Raw genomic sequence first — 6,778 nt, 5'->3', positions numbered from 1 at the left:
AATTATAAAATTATCTTTTAATATTTTTGTAACATAATGAAAAGTACACGTACACGCAGTACTTAAATACATACTAAAAACACAAAAACATGAATTACCTTAATGAAGGTATGCCAATCATGCATTTTCATCCCTGGCCCTAATTCACTTTTCTTTGATATGAGATTGTTTATGTTCGTAGCAAATCCTGTGGGAAATCGAATTTTTCGTATGACTTCTTTTATAGCATGCTTTGCTGGTCCTTTAATAACCAAGGAAGCTCACTTATATTAATCCGGTCTCCATGGCTATTTGTTTGAATGACATTTATCATTGCATGATTGGAATCCTGAATGTCACTACATATTTTGATAATTTTTTCTTTGTCATGCCTTCCATCCAATATTTTCCATAATGTCTCTGTTATATTCTTTCCAATATGCATACTATCAAACAAATGACCAATTTGTAACTGCTCGTAGTAGGGCAACCTACTAAATTGTCGGGGATAACTTTTTATTCCCTTAGGAAGGTGGTAATTTATGCCTTCACGACCTTCATGATCATCAATCACATCATCAGTAAACAAAACAAAATAGAAAAGATGTTTTATGACAAACCAATAGATGGAATGGCATTACCTTGACGATTAATTCTATTATATTCCAACTTCCATAGGTGAGGTGTCATTCTTCGTGGCTTTGATGTATTCTCTTCTTTCCTATTGAAAAGATGTTTTTCAGTATTTCGATACTTATGATTTTTGTGGAGAAAGTGCCTATACTCATCAAACACCTCCTTTCCTAAACTTTTTGAACGACGAGATTTCATCTTTGGACCACAAACAGGACATGCAAATTTTCCCTTTATTTGAAGACCTAAAAGATAATGTATAATTGGATTAAATATGACAATTTTTTGAATTATAATGTCCATGCACAACTTAAACACTATAACATACCACAAAAATGTGTTAGCCCCGGGGCATCGTGTATTGTCCATAGAAGCATCACATGGAATTGAAATTGTCTTTGTCCTATTGGTCTAGAGACATCATACATAGTGACACCAGTCCATAACTCCAACAACTCGTCGATAAGAGGCTCGATATATACATTCATATCTTTAACTTGGTACTTACCTAATTGAATGAACAAAAACATTACATAATTATTATGACCATTTTACTGCAATATTTATAATTAAATTTAGACTACTATATTTAAATGATAAAATACTTGGAACAATCATTGCCAACATTGTGTGCTCCCTCTTTATTGACATCCATGGAGGAATGTTATTGTTGATAACAAAAATAGGCCACACTGAGTAAACAGATCTCATCTCTCCAAATAGATTGACACTGTCCGCTACCAATGAAAGCCTGAGATTACGAGGTTCTTCTTTAAAGTGTGGCCACTTTTCCTCTATGTCCATAAATGTTGAACCATCTGCAAACATTGAAATAATGTCATCTCAAATTATATTGCGTGCATGGTAATCCATAAATTGTGCCAAGCTAGTGCACTTGAATAATCGTTGCATACGTGGAATAATGGGAATATAGCGAAGAACCTTGCAAGGAACCCTTTTTGTTATTTGATCTGTTTGATATCTACTGATATGACATCCAGGGAATTTAGTTTGAAATTCATGTTGTTTGTGATATATAATATGATCATTGGGACAAGCATCTATTGCTTGATATTCCATTCCAATATCTTGCATAACGACAGATAATTCTCGGTATGAGTGAGGTAGAATATTTGATGGTGGTAACAAAAACTCACCTATCAATCTACAAAAACAAAATATAATTTGTTATAATAAAGAATATTAATGGTACAACATGATTCACAGTTTATTATGACATATATGACATGCCTTAACATATGTGACATTGTTATGTTGGATAAACCATTCATAACCTTCAAGTTCACCAACAACAATACAGCGGAGAGAAGAGTTGCCTCCAAGCCTTCGTAAAGGGCCTCAAATGCCTTCTCAAGTAGAGGGACATCATGAACAATATCAAGGTCATATTCATCATCATGATCAGCTGCACAAGTACTAAATGAGTCATGGATCAATGTATTTGTACCATCATCTTCAATTGTGTTTTCTGGCTCATGATCATCATCTTCCATAGGATCATTATCTTCAGATTTGATATTCACACCTCCATGTTCATCCACTTCAAAAACCATATTCTCAGGGTTGTGTTGATCCATACCATGTGCTCCAAGGTACTCGACCTATATAAAATTGATATACATAAATAAACCGTGATCATGATCTCATCATCAAGGGATTTATTATGTATATAAATTGTCAAAATGATATAATGAAAAACTTACCAATGGATGATAATCATGTCCACCTTCAATGTGACCATGTAGCCTACAATGTTTCTTCATTGTTTTGATTAGAGGTCTTCTAGTCTTTAACCCCTTACAAATTTTGCATGGACAATAACATTTTCCATCACCTTTTCTTTTCAAGTTAGACCACAATCTAGCAATTGTCTCCTCATTTTGTTGTTCGTTGATATTGTCTGACATGGTCTTTCCCTCAGGAGCTGGTAGATCCTTCTTCCATACTTTAATTCTGTTTTCTCAAAGGACAATCCTAAAAATCCATGCATTGCAAAGAACTTTTTAGGCCTTTGTTGGTTGTGGTGGCATCATAGAGAGTTTACATTAGTAAATGAAGAACATGCCAATCCTTTAAATTCAGCAGTAGAAGTCTATCTCTTATTCAATATCTCTAGTGAAACCCCCATGATCTTTTGTTGGAGTAGAATTTGTTATATTCTAGAAAGGGTCTTTTCCTTTGTTGATGGGATATTCATCTACCTCAAGAAATAACTATTCTTTTCTCCAACAAGAAGTGAAACTAAATGAAGATCTAGCACCATGAAATGAATCCTCAAAGGGATTACTATAGTTAGTTTTGGTAGATAATGATTTGGGTAAAATACTAATGTGGCTTTACGAAACATTATGTACTAGCTTAGCATACTCTAACAACTTTGGTGTGACATGCTACATCCAATTAAGTCTCCATCAGTATCTCTATTGTGTTTATGGAATGGGATTCAATGTACTCTTTTTATACACAAATTTTACTTTCAATTGAGGAGGTTTGTATGTACTTGTCTTTCGATTGTATCCCTATTTCAAGAATTTCTTCTATCAAAAAATCATTTGTTGTAAGTTGTACAAGTGGAAGCTTGAATATGCCTTCCATGCTAGCCTTGTTGATATGTTCAACACCATCTTGTGCAACAAATCTTTAGAACTCCATTTGTCCGAATTGAAGAGTGAGTAGTAGGGACAATCTAGGACACTTATAGAGGTTTTGCAAGAGAGATAAATAGACCTAAATATTATGGCTTAATAATGATCAATAGGTAAGCAGATAAGAAACTCTCAATATCAAAATGACTTTCTCAATTGTCGTTACTAGAAATGGATAGATCTGCTAATATTGGCTGTATGACTGTATGTCAACTTTAGACTCAATCCAAGAAGAGCTAGAACTAATATGCGATATCTAGATTTATGATCTCTATAATATAACAATCCCATAATTATGTTTCCACGCATCTATACCACAACACAAACATCATGATAGTGTTCAACCATAGCAATTGATATCCTAATTATAGAATTTGAAATATGCACATAACTATGAATAAAGATTAAGAAAAACAAAGAAAGATGCTTATTGCAAACATAAATGACTAATGGACAAGAATTGAATTCATTGTAGATAGTTTTGAATATCAAATTCACTTATTTGTGTTCATTTAGTAACTCATGTACTTGTGGCCAACCATTTATCTCTTTCATAAATTAAACACTTATTAATAACATTAAATGGCTGAGTAATTATGTTTTAGTTGAAATTGAAAATAAAATATTTTATTTCAGGACAGCTCACACTATTCCCTATCATATTTTAGACTCTTGGTTTTGTTAGTAGTGGTTTGATGTCTTTGGAGCTGATCATTGCATTTCTTTAGTTACGTTTGCCAGCCTACTCCCAGCCTGTGCCAAAATGGGAGCTTTGGAACAGGGTATGGACATTCATCAAAGCATAAAAGATAGAGGAATTTTGTCAGATGTAGTTGCAACTATAGAAAATGGATTTGTTGAGAAGGCTTTAGAAACTTTCAAGCAAATTCAATCAGTAGGTGTAAAGCCAAATTCCACGACCATTGCTACTATCCTCCCTGCCTGTGCCAAAATGGGAGATTTGGAACAAGGTATGGACATTCATTGAAGCATAAAGGATAGAGAAATTTTGTCAGATGTTATAGTTGTAACTGCCCTGGTAGACATGTATGCAAAATGTGGAAGCATAGACAAGGCACATGAACTATTTGATAGAATGCCTAAAAGAAATGTTGTCTCGTGGACTGCAACAATTGTTGGATATGCACAAAATGGATTTGTCAAAAAGGCTTTAGACACTTTCAAGCAAATGAAATTGGAAGGCATAAAGCTAGATTCCACAACCTTTGCCAACATCCTCCCTACCTATGCAAAAATGGGAGCTTTGGAATAGGGTATGGACATCCATCAAAGCATAACGGATAGAGGAATTTTAATAGGTGTTGTACTTGCAAATGCCCTACTTGACATGAATGCAAAATGTGGAAACATGGACAAGGCTCCTGAATTGTTTGATACGATGCCGCAAAGAGATGTGATCTCATGTGAACAATCAACACATGCGTATACGGGAGGAAGGGATTGCTGATACAAAATTGAATGCTCACTCCTCAATCACAGTTCTATGGTTTTATGAGATTAAACTAGGACAATTAACCACCACATGTATATTTTTTGCAACATGAAATTAAAAACTAGGGTAATTTGAATCTACCTCCTGCGTGGGATTGCCTTCGACGTGGATTTGATGTTCTTGGGGGTTGAAGTCGCCATGGACACCCATGCGGGATTGCAATTCACAAATGAATTCCCCACCTCTTTTTTTATTTTGTAATGGCCACTGTCACTGGAATTACGATGAACTCGAGCACTTTTTTGAAAAAAAGAAAATTCTCATTGCTAATGCCTTCTTCATCAAAACCAAATGGGTTATTTCCATCGGAATTACGATGAATGCGGGCATTTTTTCAAAAAAATCAAATTTGGCCACAATATACCTTCTCTATTGGAAACCTCAGTCGAAAATCTAGTCCAAATGTATTAGTGAGGGTTTCCTTTTATGATGGGTTTTGGTTATCTATGTGATTCTCTTGTAACCCCTGGTGCTTTTTTTTATGGGAGTTTTATCCCTATCCTCTGCTTTTTCCAAGTCTTGGCTCTTCATGTTCTGCATCTTTGGGTTACTCTAGTTTTTCCTATAGAGGTGGTTGTGTCTTCTATTGAGGGGGAGATGGATGTGGATGGAGTTGGATGCTTCTAGTATGGCTTGGAAGTATTGTTGGGGGATTGTTGATGACCTTTCCTTTGGCTGTAAGGTGGTTGATGCTAGTCTTCTTGCTGATTTTCGTCTGTCTCCTATTGAGGTGGAGATCTGGGTGGGAAAGTTTTTCGTAGTGCAGCATATTCTCAAGCTTACGGTTATGGGATCCATGCTAAAACCCTTGGTGGATCAGGGAGCCCCAAAAATCCCTATGTTTTATGTTTCTTGTAGGGACAGGTTAGATGATAGCATTTTTCAAGGGCCCAACCTGGCTAGTGTTGGTTTTTGGTTGGGATTGAAGGTTTGGGGAGCCTTTAAAAACCCCTTGGTTCCAAATTGTTACTTAATTCTTATCCTCAAGGATCTCGATATTTTGGTGTTGGGATATTTGTTTGCAAAGGTTCGGGATATTGGGGCTTGGAAAATCCCCTTGTTTTTGTTGAAGGTTAAGGGAGCCTTTATAAAACCCTCGGATTTCTTGTTTAGTCATCTCTTGTGTAGTTCTTTGGCCTACTTTTCTTTTCAGCTAGCCTTTTAATGATTCTTCTTTAGTGATTTTGCTAAGATTGGGCTACTGATTTTCCTAGTTTGTATCCTTTAGCACTATATTGAGACTCTGGATCCCTGTAAAATTCAAGGGTTTTGGGTCCATTCAAAATATAAATTATTGGGTTTTAGGTCCCCTCAAAACCTATTTTATCCCTAATAAAAAACAAACAGATGTCCTTTGTGGATAGGCTAGAAATTGTCATCAAAGAGTTGGAGGCAATGAAAGGCCTTAATATCTTGAAAAAATTGTAGCCGGTTTTCTTACTATTTGGTCTTCTCTTATTTTCTTTTTGTTGTTTTCAGGTTCTCTCTAGGTGTTAGCTTATCTTTATTTTTTTGTTTGGTCTCACACATCATGAGACACCTCTGTTCTACCTCAATGGTTTGTTTTAAATGCCTTTTTTCCCTATCTCACTTTTCCTGATTAGAATAAAATTATTCCTATTAATCACACATTTTCGGTTTAAAACTTGGTACTTGTGAAAAAAATAGAATAAATAGTTAAGGTTATGTGTGGATTTTAGAGATTTGAATAGATATTATTTGAAGGATCACTACCCATTTCCTTCTATGGAATAAATATTACAAGAAGTATCAATTTCAAAATAAACATCACTTCTTGATTACTATTTTTGTTACAATAAGATATTGGTTAATAAGGTCGATCAATTTGAAATATCATTCACTACAAAATGGGGCAAAATGACTTATAGGAAAGATGCATTTTGGTTTTTCTAATGTAGGGGAAACTTTGGAAAGAGCTATGGATATTATATTTTGTGTGATGATTAATAAAATTGTGTTTATTTAT

Source organism: Cryptomeria japonica, chromosome 3 (assembly GCF_030272615.1).
Source record: "Cryptomeria japonica chromosome 3, Sugi_1.0, whole genome shotgun sequence".
NCBI classification, from domain to species: domain Eukaryota; kingdom Viridiplantae; phylum Streptophyta; class Pinopsida; order Cupressales; family Cupressaceae; genus Cryptomeria; species Cryptomeria japonica.
This window is presented reverse-complemented; position numbering follows the sequence as displayed.